This window comes from Haematobia irritans, chromosome 2 (assembly GCF_050003625.1).
Source record: "Haematobia irritans isolate KBUSLIRL chromosome 2, ASM5000362v1, whole genome shotgun sequence".
Classification (NCBI taxonomy): domain Eukaryota; kingdom Metazoa; phylum Arthropoda; class Insecta; order Diptera; family Muscidae; genus Haematobia; species Haematobia irritans.
In genome coordinates, this window is record NC_134398.1 from 22,875,634 (window position 1) to 22,897,727 (window position 22,094).

A 22,094-nucleotide genomic window follows, 5' to 3' on the forward strand; every position below is an offset into this window, starting at 1 on the left:
TTCTATAGAAAATTTTATTTCTGTAGAAAATTTTGTTAAAAATTTTATTTCGTTAGAAAACTTTGTCAAAATTTTATTTTTGATGAAATTTTTGTCAAAATTTTATTTCTGTAGAAAATTTTGTTAAAATTTTATTTCTTTAGAAAACTATGTCCAAATTTTATTTCTGTAGAAAATGTTGTCAAAATTTTATTTCTGTAGAAAATTTTGTCAAAATTTTATTTCTGTTGGAAACTATGTCAATATTTTATTTCTATAGAAAATTTTGTCAAAATTTTATTTCTGTAGAAAATTTTGTTAAAAATTTTATTTCTTTAGAAAACTTTGTCAAAATTTTATTTTTGAAGAAATTTTTGTCAATACTTGATTTCTACAGAAAATTTTGCCAAAATTTAATTTCTATAGAAAATTTTGTCAACATTTTTTTTCTGTAGAAAATTTTGTCAAAATTTTATTTCTGTAGAAAACTTTGTCAAAATTTGATTCCTATAGAAAATTTTGTCAAAATTTAATTTCTATAGAAAATTTTGTCAAAATTTTATTTCTGTAGAAAACTTTGTTAAAATTTTAGTTCATTAGAAAATTTTGTTCAAATTTTATTTCTATAGAAAAAGTTGTCAAAATTTTATTTTTGAAGAAAATTTTGTCAAAATTTTATTTCTGTAGAAAACTTTGTCAAAAATTTATTTCTATACATTTTTTTATGAAAATTTGATTTTTTTTTTTTGGGAGAAATTTTTGTCAATACTTGATTTCTATAGAAAATTTTGTCAAAAGTGATTTCTATAGAAAATTGTATTTCTGTAGAAAATTTTGTTAAAAATTTTATTTCGTTAGAAAACTTTGTCAAAATTTTATTTTTGATGAAATTTTTGTCAAAATTTTATTTCTGTAGAAAATTTTGTTAAAATTTGATTTCTTTAGAAAACTTTGTCCAAATTTTATTTCTGTAGAAATTTTTGTCAAAATTTTATTTCTGTAGAAAATTTTGTCAAAATTTTATTTCTGTTGGAAACTATGTCAATATTTTATTTCTATAGAAAATTTTGTCAAAATTTTATTTCTGTAGAAAATTTTGTTAAAAATTTTATTTCTTTAGAAAACTTTGTCAAAATTTTATTTTTGAAGAAAACTTTGTCAAAATTTGATTCCTATAGAAAATTTTGTCAAAATTTATTTTCTATAGAAAATTTTGTCAAAATTTTATTTCTGTAGAAAACTTTGTTAAAATTTTAGTTCATTAGAAAATTTTGTTCAAATTTTATTTCTATAGAAAAATTTGTCAAAATTTTATTTTTGAAGAAAATTTTGTCAAAATTTTATTTCTGTAGAAAACTTTGTCAAACTTTAATTTCTATAGAAAATTTTTGTCAACATTTTATTTCTGTAGAAAATTTTGTTAAAAAAAAAGCTACTCTTGTAGTTTAGTCAATGTATGGTTTTAAGCTGAAATAAAAAAACAACAACAATGCTTAAAGAACAAAACCAACAATAACAAAACAAATGGAAAAAGAAGAGGAGGCACGCTCAAAATAAACCCAGCCATGTGAATTCAAATCGATGATTTGACAGTGGCATAGGAAAAGAGATATATTTGTTTCGAATTTATTTCGGCATAAGCCGGCTATCAATGTAAAACCTTTTTTCGGAGGGTTCAAGTGTGGTTTTTGTTGGGTTTAATAAACTGCCTGAATTTATTCTGATAATTGGTTGATAGTTTTGCTGCAAGTAGAGGATGCTGATGAGGAATGTGGTAATTCCGAAACGTGCGTCCATCCAACCATCTTGCAGTCTATAGGGCTTTGCCCAAATAAATTTGACAAACATTCTTTTCCTCTGTTGGTTAAGCTACTCTTGTAGTTTAGTCAATGTATGGTTTTAAGCTGAAATAAAAAAACAACAACAATGCTTAAAGAACAAAACCAACAATAACAAAACAAAACAAATGGAAAATTTTATTTCTTTAGAAAACTTTGTTAAAATTTTAGTTCATTAGAAAATTTTGTCCACATTTTATTTCTGTAGAAAATTTTGTCACCATTTTATTTCTGTAGAAAACTATGTCAACATTTTATTTCTGTAGAAAACTTTGATAAAATTTTAGTTCATTAGAAAATTATGTTCAAATTCTATTTCTATAGAAAAATTTGTCAAATTTTTATTTTTGATGAAATTTTTGTCAAAACTTGATTTCTGTAGAAAATTTTGTTAAAAATTTTATTTCTTTATTTATTTCTGTAGAAAACTTTGTTAAAATTTTAGTTCATTAGAAAATTTTGTTCAAATTTTATTTCTATAGAAAAATTTGTCAAAATTTTATTTTTGAAGAAAATTTTGTCAAAATTTTATTTCTGTAGAAAACTTTGTCAAAAATTTATTTCTATACATTTTTTTTATGAAAATTTGATTTTTTTTTTTTGGAAGAAATTTTTGTCAATACTTGATTTCTATAGAAAATTTTGTCAAAAGTGATTTCTATAGAAAATTTTATTTCTGTAGAAAATTTTGTTAAAAATTTTATTTCGTTAGAAAACTTTGTCAAAATTTTATTTTTGATGAAATTTTTGTCAAAATTTTATTTCTGTAGAAAATTTTGTTAAAATTTGATTTCTTTAGAAAACTTTGTCCAAATTTTATTTCTGTAGAAAATTTTGTCAAAATTTTATTTCTGTAGAAAATTTTGTCAAAATTTTATTTCTGTTGGAAACTATGTCAATATTTTATTTCTATAGAAAATTTTGTCAAAATTTTATTTCTGTAGAAAATTTTGTTAAAAATTTTATTTCTTTAGAAAACTTTGTCAAAATTTTATTTTTGAAGAAAACTTTGTCAAAATTTGATTCCTATAGAAAATTTTGTCAAAATTTAATTTCTATAGAAAATTTTGTCAAAATTTTATTTCTGTAGAAAACTTTGTTAAAATTTTAGTTCATTAGAAAATTTTGTTCAAATTTTATTTCTATAGAAAAATTTGTCAAAATTTTATTTTTGAAGAAAATGTTGTCAAAATTTTATTTCTGTAGAAAACTTTGTCAAACTTTAATTTCTATAGAAAATTTTTGTCAACATTTTATTTCTGTAGAAAATTTTGTTAAAAAAAAAGCTACTCTTGTAGTTTAGTCAATGTATGGTTTTAAGCTGAAATAAAAAAACAACAACAATGCTTAAAGAACAAAACCAACAATAACAAAACAAATGGAAAAAGAAGAGGAGGCACGCTCAAAATAAACCCAGCCATGTGAATTCAAATCGATGATTTGACAGTGGCATAGGAAAAGAGATATATTTGTTTCGAATTTATTTCGGCATAAGCCGGCTATCAATGTAAAACCTTTTTTCGGAGGGTTCAAGTGTGGTTTTTGTTGGGTTTAATAAACTGCCTGAATTTATTCTGATAATTGGTTGATAGTTTTGCTGCAAGTAGAGGATGCTGATGAGGAATGTGGTAATTCCGAAACGTGCGTCCATCCAACCATCTTGCAGTCTATAGGGCTTTGCCCAAATAAATTTGACAAACATTCTTTTCCTCTGTTGGTTAAGCTACTCTTGTAGTTTAGTCAATGTATGGTTTTAAGCTGAAATAAAAAAACAACAACAATGCTTAAAGAACAAAACCAACAATAACAAAACAAAACAAATGGAAAATTTTATTTCTTTAGAAAACTTTGTTAAAATTTTAGTTCATTAGAAAATTTTGTCCACATTTTATTTCTGTAGAAAATTTTGTCACCATTTTATTTCTGTAGAAAACTATGTCAACATTTTATTTCTATAGAAAACTTTGATAAAATTTTAGTTCATTAGAAAATTATGTTCAAATTCTATTTCTATAGAAAAATTTGTCAAAATTTTATTTTTGATGAAATTTTTGTCAAAACTTGATTTCTGTAGAAAATTTTGTTAAAAATTTTATTTCTTTAGAAAACTTTGTCAAAATTTTATTTTTGAAGAAATTTTTGTCATAATTTGATTACTATAGAAATTTTGTCAAAATTTAATTTCTATAGAAAATTTTGTCAAAACTTTATTTCTGTAGAAAATTTTGTTAAAATTTTATTTCAGTGGAAATTTTTTTGAAAATTTTATTTCTATAGAGAATGTTGACAAAATTTTATTTCTGTAGAAAATTTTGTCAAAATTTTATTTCGATAGATCATCGGACCAAATTTAAAAATTAGTATTTTTTTAGGACCATTTGGGTGGGTGGATGGTTGCATGAGTGTGTGTGTGTATGTTGAACTATAGCACCAGCGTTGCCACAATGAATTATTAATTTGGACCAACATTTTTCAAAAATTCGTACCAACGGACCATTTTTCCAAAGAAAATTAATATACTTTAACAGTTAAAATATTTCCAAAATGTTGCATCCACAGAAAATTTTGTCAAATTTTTATTTCTAGAAATAAATTCTTTGGAAAATTTTGTGAAAATTCTTTTTCTATAGAAAATTTTATTTCTATAGAAAATATTGTAAAAATTTTGTGAAATTTTTATATTTTATATATATCAAAAATTTATTTCTATACATTTTTTTTTTTTGTGAAAATTTGATTTCTGTAGAAAGTTTTGTAAAAATTGTATTTCTGTAGAAAATTTTGTCAAAATTTTATTTCTGTAGAAAATTTTGTCAAAATTTTATTTCTGTAGAAAATTTTGTGAAAATTTAGTTTCTATAGAAAATTTTGTAAAAATTTTATTTCTGTAGAAAATTTTTTAAAAATTTTATTTCTGTAGAAAACTTTGTTAAAATTTTATTTGTATGGAAAATATTGTTTGTTTTTGTACAGAAAATTTTGTCAAAATTTTATTTCTGTAGACCATCGAACCAAATTTAAAAATTAGTATTTTTTTTACCAATTTTGGTTCGATCGGACTAAAATGGCAACCCTGTATAGCACTGTATAAGTAGATGTCCTTAGTAATCACCAATATTTGTGATGATGACAAAGAGAGCGAGTCTTTATTACTTCTTTGTGTTCGTGTGCGTGTGCCTTTGTGTCTGTGTTTTATAGTACAAATGCAATGGCTTAAGGTTGAGGTAAAAAATCACCCCTAATACAAATGAAAATAAAATTTATTCCACTTTAACAAGTGTTTGCGAAATGTCTAAGCACAGCAGGATCTTTGCTTTCACCATTCACCATATCACCAACTCAACATAGAGGGCTTAACAAGAAATACGAACATAAGTTCGATGATGATGATGATGCTGCGGTTATGGCGGCCAAGGGGGAATACATCGGTGAGGTAGACGAAACTTTATTTGGGCAATTTTCTTAAACGAGCGCGAGTGTAAGGCAAAAGAAAACTTAAGAAAGTAGGGTGTTAAGGTTAATATTATTGCACAATGGGGGATATTTCCAATATTGTATTTTTTTGTGCAATAAAATAAATTAAAATTTATTGATTACCAAAACAATTTAGTTCATTTCAATGATTTCAAATATTTAGAAATATGTGTGGTTAGAACCTTTTATCATAAAAAAAACAATTGAAGATTTATTTTAGCAACCAAGCGTGAATGGGAAAGAGTAGGGAATTCATTGGAAGTTTCGCTCACATAATCTTACACCTTTACTATTGTAAGAAACGCCATAAATTGGGAACACAAGGAGCAAAAAAGTGGTTATAGTTCAAGAACCATATTGAACCACACTGAAAAATTTTTTTAGATTATATTAACGATTGCGCAACCTTAATTTTAGGATACGCAATTTACACAATATGAAGGACAAATTTCTTTAAAATAAAGAAATTTTAATTAAAATAAAGATTCTAATCTTTGCTTCAAAAAAAAAAAAAAATCAATTGAGGACTCAATTGATTAATTTTATTGATCCTAGATTTAAAGCCAGATAATTCATTAAAAATGTCTTTATTTTAAAGAAGTCGCATTTTTGGCTCGGAATCAATACCAAAATCTTTAAGGAGTGGTCAAAATCTTTGGATCCAAGTAAATATTTTTTTTTGGGTATATACACGTAAAAAAATAAAACGTTTGGAAAACGTGTGACATAAACATTGTTATTTTGTTGCAAAAAAATCACATAATAAAACAATTCCCCAATGTGCATTTCTACTTTTATATATGTGGAATTGGAGTATTTTTGAGATAAAAATTTTTTCTTTGAATTTTCTTTCGTTATGGCTGTTTTCTGGTGAATTGGAAAGTAAACATTGTTGATGACAGCCAGTCATGCCGTATATACTGCTTGCTGCTAGGCTAGTGTGGTTGTTAGATGGGTAAGTTACTTATCGTCTGTCAAATAAGGCAATTGTCAGAAGTAGTTTATAAAAAAAGTTTTCTTTAATCGAACTGAATTTAATTAAATTTAATTTTGTATAATTTTAAATCTATAGAAAATTTGGTCAAAACTTTATTTTTTTAAAAATCTTGTCAAAATTTTTTCTATAAAAAATTTTGTCAAAATTTTATTTCTGTACAAAATTTTGTCAAAATGTTATTTCTATAATTTGTCAAAATTTTATTTCAATAGAAAATTTTATTAAAATGTTTCTTTTTATAGAAAATTTCGTCAAAATTTTGTTTCGTTCTGTTTCGATAGTGGCTTTGCCTAATTCATACAAATATTCAATTTTCCTTTTATTTTAGGCAATGCCGACTATCGAGAACTTTTTTTTCGGGCGGTTCGAGTGTAATTTACATTGGGTTTAGTAAAGTACCAAAATTTATTCTGATAATTGGTTGATAGTTTTGCTGCATGTAGAGGATGCTGATGAGGGATGTGGTAATTCGAATAAAGCTGTCCATTCAACCATCTAGCAGCCATACCTTCACTGAAAAAACAGTGAACCCACCAGGAAAGATAACTTTCGATTAATTTTAGAAAATTTGGAACTTTTTTAGAAAATTTTAACTAAACGGTATTACAAGCGCTGGTATCACTCCGATATGGCAAAAATAAGTAAATATTTTTCGACAATTTCAAGAAAATTTATTAGACATAACTAAATTTTTTCAGTAGTTAAAGAAAATTTTGTAGTTTTAAGAGAAATCTTGGAGTTCAAAATTGCAAGAATGTCTTTAGTGACATACGAAGTTCGTGATGGACACATTTTTGGTAAAATTTACAAATTTAGAGAAATAATGAACTATTTTGTAAGAAATACGAAATTAGGAAATCTTTATGCTTTATTTGTGTATAACTTTTTCCCGTTTTTTAGTTCATTTAACTAACATACGCAAAAAATTATTTGACTAAAATAAACTTTTTCCAAACATAATGATTCTATGAATTAATATAAAGATAATATGGCTTTAAAGAAATAGAGAGCTCACTTTTTTTTGTGTGTTTTCTCTGTTGGTTAAGCTACTCTTGTTGTTTTGTTAACGCAATGGTTTTAAGGTGAGATCAAAACAACAAATAAATTTTATTTCTATAAAAAATTTTGTCAAAATATTATTTCTGTAGAAAATTTTGTCAAAATGTTATTTCTATAGAAAATGTTGTAAAAATTTTGTTTCTATAGCAAATTTTGCCAAAGTTTTATTTTGTCAAAAATTTTATTTCGATAGAATTTTTTTTTTAAATTTTATTTTTAAATATTTTGTCAAATTTTTATTTCTTTCAATAAAAAAAAAATTATAATTTTCAATAAAAAAAATTCTTAAAATTTTTCTTTCTATAGAAAATTTTGTCAAAATTTTTCTGTCTGTAGAAAATTTTGTTAAATTTTTTTTCTATAGAAAATTTTGCCAAAATTTTTCTTCAATAGGAAATTGTGTCAAAATTTTCCTTCTAGAGAAAATTGTGTCAATTTTTTTCTATAGGAAATTTTCAAATTTGTCAAAAATTGTATATCTATTGAAAATTACGTCAAAATTCTATTTTGTCAATTTCTATTTCTGTGCAAAATTTGTCAAAATTTTATTTCTATAGAATATTTTGTCAACGTTTTATTTCTATAGAAAATTTTGTCAACGTTTTATTGCTATAGAAAATTTTGTCTAAATTTTATTTCTATTGAAAATTTGTTCAAAACTCTATTTCTATAGGAAATTTTTGTCAATATGTATTTTTATGGAACATTTTGTCAAAATTTTATTCCTATAGACTGTTTTGTCAACGTTTTATTTCCATAGAAAATTTTGTCAACGTTTTATTTCTATAGAAAATTTTGTCAACATTTTAATTCTATAGAGAAAATTGTCAAACAAATTTAGTCAAAATTTTATTTTTGTAGAAAATCTTGTCAAAATTTTATTTCTATAAAAAAATTTGTCAACATTTTATTTATATGGAAAATTTGGTTAAAATTTTATTTCTATAGCAAATTTTGCCAAAGTTTTATTTTCTCAAAAATTTTATTTCTATAGATTTTTTTTTTCAAAATTTTATTTTTATAAAATATTTTGTCAATTTTTATTCCTTTCAATAAAAAAATTATAATTTAAAAAAAAAATCTTAAATTTTTCTTTCTATAGAAAATTTTTTCAAAATTTTTCTGTCTATAGAAAATTTTGTTAAAATTTTATTCTATAGAAAAGTTTGTCAAATTTTTTTCTATAGAAAATTTTGTCAAATTTTTTTCTATAGAAAATTTTGTCAAAATCCTTTTTCTATAGAAAATATTGTCAAATTTTTTTTTATATAGAAAATTTTAAAAAAAATTTTATATCTGTTGAAAATTACTATTGAAAATTAATTTTGTCAAAACTCTAATTCTGTAGAAAATTTTGTAAAAATATTATTTTTATGGAAAATTTTGTCAAAATTTTATTTCTATAGACTGTTTTGTCAACGTTTTATTTCTATAGAAAATTTTGTCGACGTTTTATTTCTATAAATTGTTAAAAAAATTTTGTTAAAATTTTATTTCTATAGAAAATTTTGTTAAAATTTTATTTCTATAGAAAATTTTGTTAAAATTTTATTTCTATAGAAAATTTTGTTAAAATGTTATTTCTATAGAAAATTTTGTTAAAATTTTATTTCTGTAGAAAACTTTTGTCAAAATTTTATTTCCGTAGAAGATTTTGTCAAAATTCTATTCCTATAGAAAATTTTTTGAAAATTCTTTATCTATAGAAAATGTTGTTAAAATTTTATTCTATAGAAAAGTTTGTCAAATTTTTTTCTATAGAAAATTTTGTCAAATTTTTTTCTATAGAAAATTTTCAAAATCCTTTTTCTATAGAAAATATTGTCAATTTTTTTTATATAGAAAATTTTTAAAAAATTTTATATCTGTTGAAAATTACTATTGAAAATTAATTTTGTCAAAAGTCTAATTCTGTAGAAAATTTTTAAAAATATTATTTTTATGGAAAATTTTGTCAAATTTTTATTTCTATAGACTGTTTTGTCAACGTTTTATTTCTGTAGAAAATTTTGTCAACGTTTTATTTCTATAAATTGTCAAAAAAATTTTGTCAAAATTTTATTTCTATAGAAAATTTTGTTAAAATTATATTTCTATAGAAAATTTTGTTAAAATTTTATTTCTATAGAAAATTTTGTTAAAATGTTATTTCTATAGAAAATTTTGTTAAAATTTTATTTCTTTAGAAAACTTTTGTCAAAATTTTATTTCCGTAGAAGATTTTGTCAAAATTCTATTCCTATAGAAAATTTTTTAAAAATTCTTTATCTATAGAAAATTTTGACAAAATTTGATTTCTATAGAAAATTTTTTTCAAAATTTTATTTCTATAGAAAATTTTTTTCAAAATTTTATTTTTATAGAAAGTTTCGTCAAAATTTTCCTTCTATTGAAAATTGTGTCAAAAATTTCCTTCTAGAGAAAATTGTGTCAAAAATTTTTTTCTATAAAAAATTTTGTCAAAATTTTATTTCTATAGAAAATTTTGTTAAAATTTTATTTCTATATAAAATTTTGCTAAAATTTTAATTCTAGTACATTGTGTCCGAATCTGAAGTTATTTGAATCTGGTACTCTTTTAAAGTCATATAGAAATATATTTAACATTTTATTTCTCAGCGTCTTTTCACCAATGTTGTCATCCATAGGCCCTTCAAGACCTAAAACCTTTCAAATTACGGTATTTCAAAATATGTCAAAATTAATTCTTTTTTCTAGTTAAGTTTTCCCTTCATTTTATGTCAAGCATTTCCATTTCGTTTGAATCTTTTGACCTTTTTCAATTTTGTTTCGTTTTCCATTTTGCCAGGGTGCGTTAAGGGCATTTACATTTTTAGTATCGTTGGTTTAGTATAACCTAAGTCTATCCCCCTCAAAAATATATAAAGAACAAATAAACATTCATACACACACACACACAAATGAACAAACACATATACACACACAAATACTTACACATTTCAACCAAAAATAAGATACTTCACTTTAACAGCATCACAAAATTTGGCAAAAAAATCTTTTTTGGAACTTTGGTGCGTTCTACGCATGTTCATCCCAATAACAACAACAACAACACAAACATGTGGAAATACGGTTGTGAGATCCTGGTTGTCCCAGGTTTGTTTGTTGGTATATCTGTTTGCCGTTAGACATTGCTTGTATTCTCTTTGGTGTGTGTGTATATGTATTTGTTTTTGATTGGCAGAGTAGAGAAGAAGGAGCTTTTCCATGTGAATTCATCAATCTCAATACACATTCAAAATAAGTTGAATAGGGAAAAATTTAAATTTCACTTGATTTATTAAGAGGCCAGATGATGGATGGTTAGATGGATAGATGAATGGCTGACTGGTGGTAGGTGGATGAATCGAGAAAATTCCTAGTAAACGAATTAGTGGATAATGGAATTTCTTTAGCAACAAGGATGAGATGATAGTTACTTTTCACTTTAAATTAAAGTCTATTGAGGACAAGATCATAATGACCTAGTTGGTACAAAGATGAAGGCGAAAGTGAGATATACTTTTTGAAATAAAGGTAAACAAGGACATAAATTAATGACTTAGGGATAGTTTAGATGGGTAAGGTTATTTCGTTGTCAGTAATTTAGTGTACATTGACAATAAAAAAGTATTTTTTCTTTACACTAATGTTTTTGCTATTAAAAAGGAAAACTTTTATTTCTATAGAATATTGTCAAAATTTTATTTCTATAGAAAATTTTGTCAAATTTTATTTCTATGGAAAATTTTATTTCTTAGGAAAAATTTTATCAAAATTTTATTTCTTAAGAAAATTTTGTAAAAATTTTATTTCTATGGAAAATTTTGTCAACATTTTATTTCTATAGAAAATTTTGTCAAAAGTTTATTCCCTAGGAAAATTTTGCCAACATTTTCTTTATATAGAAAATTTTGTAAAAATTTTATTTCTATAGAAAAATTTGTCAGAATTTTATTTCTATAAAAAATTTTGTCAAAACTTTATTTCTATGGAAAATTTTATTTCTTAGGAAATTTTTGTAAAAATTTTATTTCTATCGATAATTTTGTTAAAATGTTATTTCTATAGAAAATTTTTTCAACATTTTATTTCTATAGAAAATTTTGTCAAAATTGTATTTCTATAGAAAATTTAGTCAGCATTTTATTTATATAGGAAATTTTGTCAAAATTTTATTTCTATAGAAAATTTTGTCAAAATTTTATTCCATAGGAAAATTTTGTCAACATTTTATTTATGTAGAACATTTTTTAAAAATTTTATTTCTATAGAAAATTTAATCAAAATTTTATTTCTATTTCTGATTGATTATCGCTGGCCTTTTCATTGTATTTTTAAGTAATTCTTATCATAGTTTCGGCTATAGGTCGATTAAAAAACATGAGGTTGATGTTTTTATTTAAATTTTTTCCAATATTTCGGTTGACTTCGTCAAAACCGTTTTCAAGGATTTATTCTGGTGTGCACAGCTTGACACTCTGTTTTACACTGACAGTGTAGCTTAACCAACAGAGGAAAAGAATGTTTGTCAAATTTATTTGGGCAAAGCCCTATAGACTGCAAGATGGTTGGATGTCCAGCAGTTTCGCAATTACCACATTCCTCATCGGCATCCTCTACTTCCACCAAACCTATCAACCAATTATCAGAATAAATTCGGGTAATTCAATCACCCCAAAGTGAACTACACTTGAACCTTCCGAAGAAAGGTACTTCCGAAACAGCTGTACATCCAACCATCTTGCAGTCTACAGGGCTTTGCCCAAATAAATTTGACAAGCATACTTTTCCTCTGTTGGTTAAGCTACACTTGTAGTTTAGTCAATTCAGCATGGTGTTAAGCTAAAATCAAAAACAACAAAATTTTATTTCTATAGAAAATTTTGTCAAAATTTTATTTCTATGGAAAATTTTATTACTTAGGGAAATTTTGCCAAAATTTTATTTCTATAGAAAATTTTGTCAATATTTTATTTCTATAGAAAATTTTGTCAAATTTTTATTTCTATGGAAATTTTTGTTAAAATTTTATTTCTATAGAAAATTTTGTCAAAATTTTGTTTAGATAAAAATTTTTGTCAAAATTTTATTTCTATAGAAAATTTTGTGAATATTTTATTTTTATAGAAAATTTTATTGGTATGGAAAATTTTGTGAATATTTTATTTCTATAGAAAATTTTGTCAACATTTTATTTCTATAGAAAATTTTGTCAAAATTTTATTTCTATAGAAAGTTTTGTCAAAATTTTACTTCCTTAGAAAATTTTGTCAAAATTTTATTCCCTAGGAAAATTTTGTCAAAATTGTATTTCTATAGAAAATTTTGTCAAAATTTTATTTCTATAGAAAATTTTATCAACATTTTATTTCTATAGAAAATTTTGTAAAAATTTTATTTCTATAGAAAATTTTGTCAAAATTTTATTTCTATAGAAAATTTTTTCAACATTTTATTTCTATAGAAAATTTTGTAAAAATTTTATTTCAATGGAAATTTTTGTCAACATTTTATTTCTTAGGAAAATTTTGTCAAAATTTTATTCCCTAGGAAAATTTTGTCAGAATTTTATTTCTATAGAAAAATTTGTCAAAATTTTATTTCTATTGAAAATTTTGTCAAAATTTTATTTCTATAGGAAATTTATAAAAATTTTATTTGTACAGAAAATTTTGTCAAAATTTTATTTCTATAGAAAATTTTATCAACATATTATTTCTATAGAAAATTTAGTCAACATTTTATTTCTATAGAAAATTTTGTAAAAATTTTATTTCAAAGGAAATTTTTGTCAACATTTTATTTTTTAGGAAAATTTTGTCAAAATTTTATTCCCTAGGAAAATTTTGTCAGAATTTTATTTCTATAGAAAAATTTGTCAAAATTTTATCTCTATAGAAAATTTTGTCAAAATTTTATTCTTATAGAAAATATTGTCAAAATTTTATCTCTATGGAAATTTTTTCAACATTTTATTTCTATAGAAAATTTTGTGAAAATTTTATTTCTATGGAAATTTTTATGAACATTTTATTTCTTAGGAAATTTTTGTCAAAATTTTATTTCTATGGAAATTTGTGTCAAAATTTTATTTCTGTAGAAAATTTTGTCAAAATTTTATTTCGATAGAAAATTTTGTCATAATTTTATTTCGATAGAAAATTTTGCCAAAATTTTATTTCTATAGAAAATTTTGTCAATATTTCATTTCTATAGAAATTTTTTTCAAAATATTATTTGTACTGAACATTTTATCAAAATATTATTTGTATGGAAAATTTTGTGAACATTTTATTTTTATAGAAAATTTTGTCAACATTTTATTTCTATAGAAAATTTTGCCAAAAATTTTATATCTATTGAAAATTACGTCAAACTTTTATTTCTATAAAAAAATTTACCAAATTTCTATTTCTATAGTAAATTTTGCCAACATTTTATTGCTATAGAAAAATTCTGGTAACATTTTAGTTGTATTGAAAATTTTGTCAAAATTTTATTCATATAGAAAATTTTGTAAAAAATTTATATCTATGGAAAACTTTATTTCTTAGGAAATTTTTGTCAAAATTTTATTTCTATAGAAAATTTTGTCAAAAGTTTATTTCTATAGAAAATTTTGTCAAAATTTTATTTCTATGGAAAATTTTATTTCTTAGGAAAAATTTTATCAAAATTTTATTTCATAAGAAAATTTTGTGAAAATTTTATTTCTATAGAAAATTGTCAACATTTTATTGCTGTATAAAACTTTGTCAACATTTTATTTCTATAGAAAATTTTGTAAAAATTTTATTTCTATGGAAAATTTTGTCAACATTTTATTTCTATAGAAAATTTTGTCAAAAGTTTATTCCCTAGGAAAATTTTGCCAACATTTTTTTTATATAGAAAATTTTGTAAAAATTTTATTTCTATAGAAAAATTTGTCAGAATTTTATTTCTATAGAAAATTTTGTCAAAATTTTATTTCTGTGGAAAATTTTATTTTTTAGGAAATTTTTGTAAAAATTTTATTCCTATCGATAATTTTGTTAAAATTTTATTTCTATAGAAAATTTTTTTCAACATTTTATTTCTATAGAAAATTTTGTCAAAATTGTATTTCTATAGAAAATTTAGTCAGCATTTTATTTATATAGGAAATTTTGTCAAAATTTTATTTCTATAGAAAATTTTGTCAAAATTTTATTCCATAGGAAAATTTTGTCAACATTTTATTTATGTAGAAAATTTTTTCAAAATTTTATTTCTATAGAAATTTTTGTAAAAATTTTATTCCTATCGATAATTTTGTTAAAATTTTATTTCTATAGAAAATTTTTTCAACATTTTATTTCTATAGAAAATTTTGTCAAAATTGTATTTCTATAGAAAATTTAGTCAGCATTTTATTTATATAGGAAATTTTGTCAAAATTTTATTTCTATAGAAAATTTTGTCAAAATTTTATTCCATAGGAAAATTTTGTCAACATTTTAATTATGTAGAAAATTTTTTCAAAATTTTATTTCTATAGAAAGTTTTGTCAAAATTTTATTTCTATTTCTGATTGATTATCGTTGACCTTTTTATTTTATTTTAAGCAATACGTATCATAGTTTCGGCTATAGGTCGATTAAAAAACATAAGATTTATGTTTTTATTTAAATTTTTTTCCAATATTTCGGTTGACTTCGTCAAAACCGTTTCAAGGATTTATTCTGGTGTGCACAGCTTGACACTCTGTTTTACACTGACAGTGTAGCTTAACCAACAGAGGAAAAGTATGCTTGTAAAATTTATTTGACACTTGTATTTAAGTCAATTCAGCATGGTGTTAAGCTGAAATCAAAAACAACAAAATTTTATTTCTATAGAAAATTTTGTCAAAATTTTATTTCTATGGAAAATTTTATTTCTTATGGAAATTTTGTCAAAATTTTATTTCTATAGAAAATTTTGTCAAAATTTTATTTCTATGGAAAATTTTATTTCTTAGGGAAATTTTGTCAAAATTTTGTTTCTTAGGGAAATTTTGTCAAAATTTCATTTCTTAGAAAATTTTGTCAAAATTTTATTTCTATAGAAAATTTTGCCAAAAATTGTATATCTATTGAAAATAACGTCAAACTTTTATTTCTATAGAAAATTTTGTCAAAATATTATTTGTACAGAAAATTTTATCAAAATTTTTATTTGTATGGAAAATTTTGTGAACATTTTATTTCTTAAGAAAAATTTTATTTCTATAGAAAATTTTGCCAAACATTTTATATCTATTGAAAATTACGTCAAACTTTTATTTCTATAAAAAATTATTCCAAATTTCTATTTCTATAGAAAATTTTGTCAAAATTTTATTTCTATAGACAATATTGTCAAAATTTTATCAACATTTTTGTCAACATTTTATTTCTATAAAAAATTTTGTCAAAATTTTATATCTATAGAAAATTTTTTCAAAATTTTATTTCTAGGGAAAATTTTGTTAAAATTTTATTTCTTAGGAAATTTTTGTCAATATTTTTTTCTATAGAAATTTTTGTTAAAAATTTTATTTCTATAGAAAATTTTGTCAAAATTTTATTTCTATAGAAAATTTTATCAACATTTTATTTCTATAAAAAATTTTGTCAAAATTTCATTTCTATAGAAAATTTTATCAACATTTTATTTCTATAGAAAATTTTGTCAAAATGTTATTTCTATAGAAAATTTTGTCAAAATTTTATTTCTATAGAAAATTTTGTCATAATTTTATTTCTATAGAAAATTTTGTCAAAATTGTATTTCTATAGAAAATTTTGTCAACATTTTATTTCTACAGAAAATTGTGTCAACATTTTATTGATATTGAAAATTTAGTCAAAATATTATTTCTCTGGAAAATTTTGTCAACATTTTATTTCTAAAGAAAATTGTGTCAATATTTTATTTCCATAGAACATTTTGTCAATATTTTATTTCTATGGAAATTTTAGTCAACATTTTATTTCTTAGGATTTTTTTTTCAAAATTATATTTCTTAGGAAGTTTTTGTCAGTATTTTTTTCTATAGAAAATTTTGTTAAAATTTTTTTTCTAAGGACATTTTTGTCAACATTTTATTCCTAGGAAATTTTTGACACAATTTTTTTTCTTAGGGGAATTTTGTCAATATTTTATTTATATAGAAATTTTGGTCACAATTTTATTTCTATAGAAAATTTTATCAACATTTTATTTCTATAGAAAATTTTGTCAAGATTTTATTTCTATAGAAAATTTTGTCAAAATTTTATTTCTATAGAAAATTGTGTCAAAATTTTATTTCTATAGAAAAATTTCTACAAATTTTAGTTCTGTGGAAAATTTTGTAAAAATTTTATTTCTTTAGAAAATTGTTTGGCAAAAACTATCGAAACATCAAGAATTCTACGAATCCACCAAACAGTAAAAAATTTACCAATTTTGCTAGAATCCTACCAACTGTCGCAACCGTGCTTCAGACACAATATATAAAGTTGAGGATATTTATACCCTGCTCCACACTGTGGAACAGGGTATTATAAGTTAGTGCATATGTTTGCAACACTCAGAAGGAGACGAGATAGACACATGGTGTCTTTGGCAAAAATGCTCAGGGTGGGCTCCTGAGTCGATATAGCCATATCCGTCTGTCCGTCTGTCGGTCAACACATTTTTGTAATCAAAGTTTAGGTCGCAGTTTTAGCCCAATCGACATCAAATTTGGCACAAGTATGTGTTTTGGCTCAGAATAGATCCCTATTGATTTTGGAAGAGATCGGTTCAGATTTAGATATAGCTCCCATATATATTTTTCGCCCGATATGGACTTATATGGCCCCAGAAGCCAGAGTTTTACCCTAATTTGCTTAATTTTGCACAAGAAGAACAATTACTACCATAGTCAAGTGTGCCAAATTTTATTGAAATCGGTTCAGATTTAGATATAGCTCCCATATATATCTTTCGCCCGATATGGACTAATACGGTCCCAGAAGCCAGAGTTTTGCCCCAATTTGGTTGAAATTTTGCACAGGGAGTAGAATTAGCATTGTTGCTATGCGTGCCAAATTTGGTTGAAATCGGTTGAGATTTAGATATAGCTCCCATATATAGTTTTCGCCCGATTTACACTCATATGACCACAGAGGCCAATTTTTAACACCGATTTAGTTGCAATTTTGCACAGGGAGTAGAATTAGCATTGTTGCTATGCGTGCCAAATTTGGTTGAAATCGGTTCAGATTCAGATATAGCTCCCATATATATGTTTTTCTGATTTCGACAAAAATTTTCAAAATACCAACATTTTCCTTGTAAAATCGCCACTGCTTAGTCGAAAAGTTGTAAAAATGACTCTAATTTTCCTAAACTTCTAATACATATATATCGAGCGATAAACCATAAATAAACTTTTTCGAAGTTTCCTTAAAATTGCTGCAGATTTAAACGTTTCCCATATTTTTTTACTAACATTGTGTTCCACCCTAGTGCATTAGCCGACTTAAATTTTGAGTCTATAGATTTTGTAGAAGTCTATCAAATTCGGTCCAGATCGAGTGATATTTAAATGTATGTATTTGGGACAAACCTTTATATCGAAAATTTAGATTTACAAAGTGGTACAGGGTATAATATAGTCGGCTCCGCCCGACTTTAGACTTTCCTTACTTGTTTTTGAAAGAAATTTATGCATACATAAATTTCTTTAAAAAAAGCACGGCAAAATTTTCTAATAGATTTTAAAACGCTACCAGCCTATTATACAAAAAAAAATAAAATCATAAAATCAAAAAAAAAAAAACAAAACAATAAAATTTAATCCATTCGATTGTTTGTAAACAAAACTGAGGCCATCTAGAAAAAGATGACTAATACATTTATGTGATATACGAAAAAAAAAATACTACGGCTCAGACACACGCATTATACAATGAATGATTTAACTAAAAGAAAAGCGGTTGTTGGTGATAACAATAAATGGGAGATTACAGATACTGAAGAAGCCGAACTGTGGCAAATCTGCGGGTTATGACATTATTTTCATATATCAAGAAATAACATTAGCTGAATTTTTGTTATCATACATTTGACAAAAAAGATTTGAAAAGGGTATAGATTTGGTGAGGTTTAGTCATGTGATAACATGCATCACTTTCTATTGGAATAATTACAGATAGTTTGATATTTAATACATATAATATCTTTGGGAACATAATGGATAAGATTTGGTATATATAACATTCGTCATTTTCCCACAGAAATTTATATCTAAAGAGGGCATTATAAAAAATTGGTAGTTTTACCTGAATGGCAATTACCTTGAACTGATGTCAATTTGACATCAATTCGTTCAAATCGTCTTTATCAGTGGTCATATCGGACTACTGTTAGGTATAACCCTCATATAAACCGACCCCCTAATTTGTCTTTTCTCCAAGAGGAAGAGACTCCTGGAAGAGCAAATTTCATCGTATCCACTTGAAATGTGGTACATGATGTTAGTATATACCCTCTAATATTCATGCAAAAATTTGCCCAAATCGGCTCGCCGTCTAATATCCAAGCCAAAAATTTATCCAGGTCGGTCCATAATTACCCAGCAAAACAATTTGGAAGTTCTTCTAAAGGCACGACTTTAAAAGCACCTCCAAAAATGTCCTCCCAAAGATGTTCTTCATTTTAACTACACAGCAAGCACTTGCACGCAGAGAAGGAATATGATCACCTCAAACATGTTTCAAGAGCAAAATGTTATTTTTGTATGGTGACCATGTAACATGTTTGTTACTAAAATGTTATTTTCTCGTCAAATATAACCTGCTTGCCGAAATCAGATACATGATTTCCGAGAAAATAACATGGTTGCGAAAACCATGGTCACCACCCAAAAATAACATTTTGCTCTTAAACATGTTTGAGGTGATCATATTCCTTCTCTGGGTGTGTAATTCAAATTTTTGTAACTCTCGTTTTTTATATTTTTAGTGGGTAATTTAAACTTTTTTTGTTTCAAATATGGTAAAAACGGACTAAGAATTAATAAAATGGTACAAATTATTCAAATTTTGTTCCAAAAAAAAATGCTAAATCCATTCTAGAAAAATTACAAATTTTTGGAAATATTTGAGTTCAAACGTTTAAGAAAAGCGTTAGGATGCCTTAAAAATCATAAAAAAACAATTTTTTTTGGGCAAAATATCACAAAATTTTTAATTTCACATCTAAAACATGGAATTCGGATCACACCTTAAGAAGTGATTCAAATTCAGTGCAACAACTGTGGACATCTGCCCTATGACAAGCCCATGTTAAATTCATCGCTTCTACGACAATTTTGCACCACTTCCGGAACCAAAAAGAACATTTTCACTACTTTTTAGGCGACGCTTTTTTCCTGGGTATGAACCGAACCGCAAATTTGACCCCCAAAGACTCTTGGAAGAGCAAACTCATCCGATCTGATTGAAAATTTGCTCTCCAATAGACATATCCACTCATAATTATAGAATTATAGAATCCTTTATATAAAACGATCAAGGACTTAAGAGGCATACATAATTCTGTATGTATATAAAGGCAGAATACTTTATTTTTCTAACATGGACTCCATGGACTAACATACAATTTAGAAGACAATCTTAAGGAGGTTTAATTAACGCTGCCATCGGTAACTGTTATTACAACCCAGGTAATTCGATTGTACATCATAGTATTTAGTAGAACTTTCTACGCAATCCATGGTGGAGGGTACATAAGCTTCAGCCTGGTCGAACTTTCGGCCGTATATACTTGTGTTTTTTTTTTTTTATACCCTCCACCATAGGATGGGGGTATATTAACTATGTCATTGCGTTTGTAACACATCGAAATATTGATCTAAGACCCCATAAAGTATATATATTCTGGGTCGTGGTGAAATTCCGGGTCGATATAAGCATGTCCGTCCATCCGTCTGTTGAAATCACGCTAACATCCGAACGAAACAAGCTATCGACTTGAAACTTGGCACGAATAGTTGTTATTGATGTAGGTCGGATGGTATTGAAAATGGGCCATATCGGACCATTTTTACGTATAGCCCCCATATAAACCGACGCTCAGATTTGGCTTGCGGAGCCTCTTGGAGGAGCAAAATTCATCCGATCCGGTTGAAAATTGGTACATGGTGTTTGTATATGGTCTTTCACAACCATGCAAAAATTGGTCCAAATCGGTCCATAATTATATATAGCCCCATATAAACCGATCCCTAGATTTGACTTGCGGAGCCTCTAAGAGAAGCAAATTTTATCCGCTCCGGCTGAAATTTGGTACATGGTGTTTGTATATGGTCTCTCACAACCATGCAAAAATTGGTCCAAATCGGTCCATAATTATATATAGCCCCATATAAACCGATCCCAAGATTTGACTTGCGGAGCCTCTAAGAGAAGCAAATTTCATCCGATGCGGCTGAAATTTGGTACATGGTGTACGTATATGGTCTCTAATAACCATGCCAAAATTGGTTCATATCGGTCTATAGTTATATATAGCCGATCTCCAATCACACAAAAATTGGTCCATATCGGCTCATAATCATGGTTGCCACTCGAGCCAAAAAATATTTTCCAAAATTTTATTTCTATAGAAAATTTTATCAAAATTTTATTTCTATAGAAAATTTTGTCGAAATTTTATTTCTATAAAAAAATTTGTCAAAATTTTATTTCTATAGAAAATTTTGTCATAATTTTATTTCTATAGAAAATTTTGTCCAAACTATACTTCTATAGAAAATGTTGTCAAAATTTTATTTCTATAGAAAATGTTGACAAAATTTTATTTCTATAGAAAAATTTTTCAAAATTTTATTTCTATAGAAAATTTTGTCAAAATTCTATTTCTATAGAAAATTTTGTCAAAATTTCATTTCTATAGAAAATTTTGTCAAAATAATATTTCTATAGAAAATTTTGTCAAAATTTTATTTCTATAAAAAATTTGTCAAACTTAATTATTTACTAAATACGTAAATAATTAAGTTTGGCCTTTTTTAGTTTAATATATAACGTATGGACTACCTTGCAATTTAGAAGGCGATGTTAGGAAGTTTTAGGATACCTTGCCATCGGCAAGTGTTACCACAAGCTAAGTAATTCGATTGTGGATGACAGCCTTCAATAGAAGTTTCTACGCAATCCATGGTGGAGGGTACATAAGCTTCGGCCTGGTCGAACTTTCGGCCGTATATACTTGTTTTTTCCATTTTCATTTATAAAAACTACTGAATCATTCTTATATTGTCTGTCTTAAAGTATCATCTTAAAGATTTTCATGTTTCAATTTCCTACTATCATCTCCTTATGACTCATTCAATGTTGTAGTTGCTGATATTATACGCGTCCGTACATCGGTTATGAATACCCTATAAAAATTGTGACAAAATTAAAATTCTCTATAAATATATTGTATATATTTGTAATGGTTTATGACATATTAAATGAAATGCATGTTGTACGATATTGGTTTTTTAATACAAAGAAAAAGAAAAAACAATTTATTTTAATTTTCTTCAAATATGAAAAATATCTCACTCACTATTCATAAGCCACTATCACTAGTCAATACGAAACATAAATGATTGTTTATTGTTTTCTCGGTATTGAAATACGACGCAATGCCTTGAACAAAAAAATGTTTTATCTTAATTTCATATACAAAAACAACAACGGATACGGCCACTGAGAGAAAAGAACCCAAAACGGCAGCTA

General features: G+C 24.7%; 1 protein-coding gene across 1 annotated transcript in view; it reads right to left on the reverse strand.

Moving 5' to 3' along the window:
• Positions 1-22,094, reverse strand: part of LOC142223685 (uncharacterized) — a 530,354-nt gene that overhangs the window by 489,047 nt on the left and 19,213 nt on the right. The gene's annotated exons all lie outside the window — the stretch shown is intronic.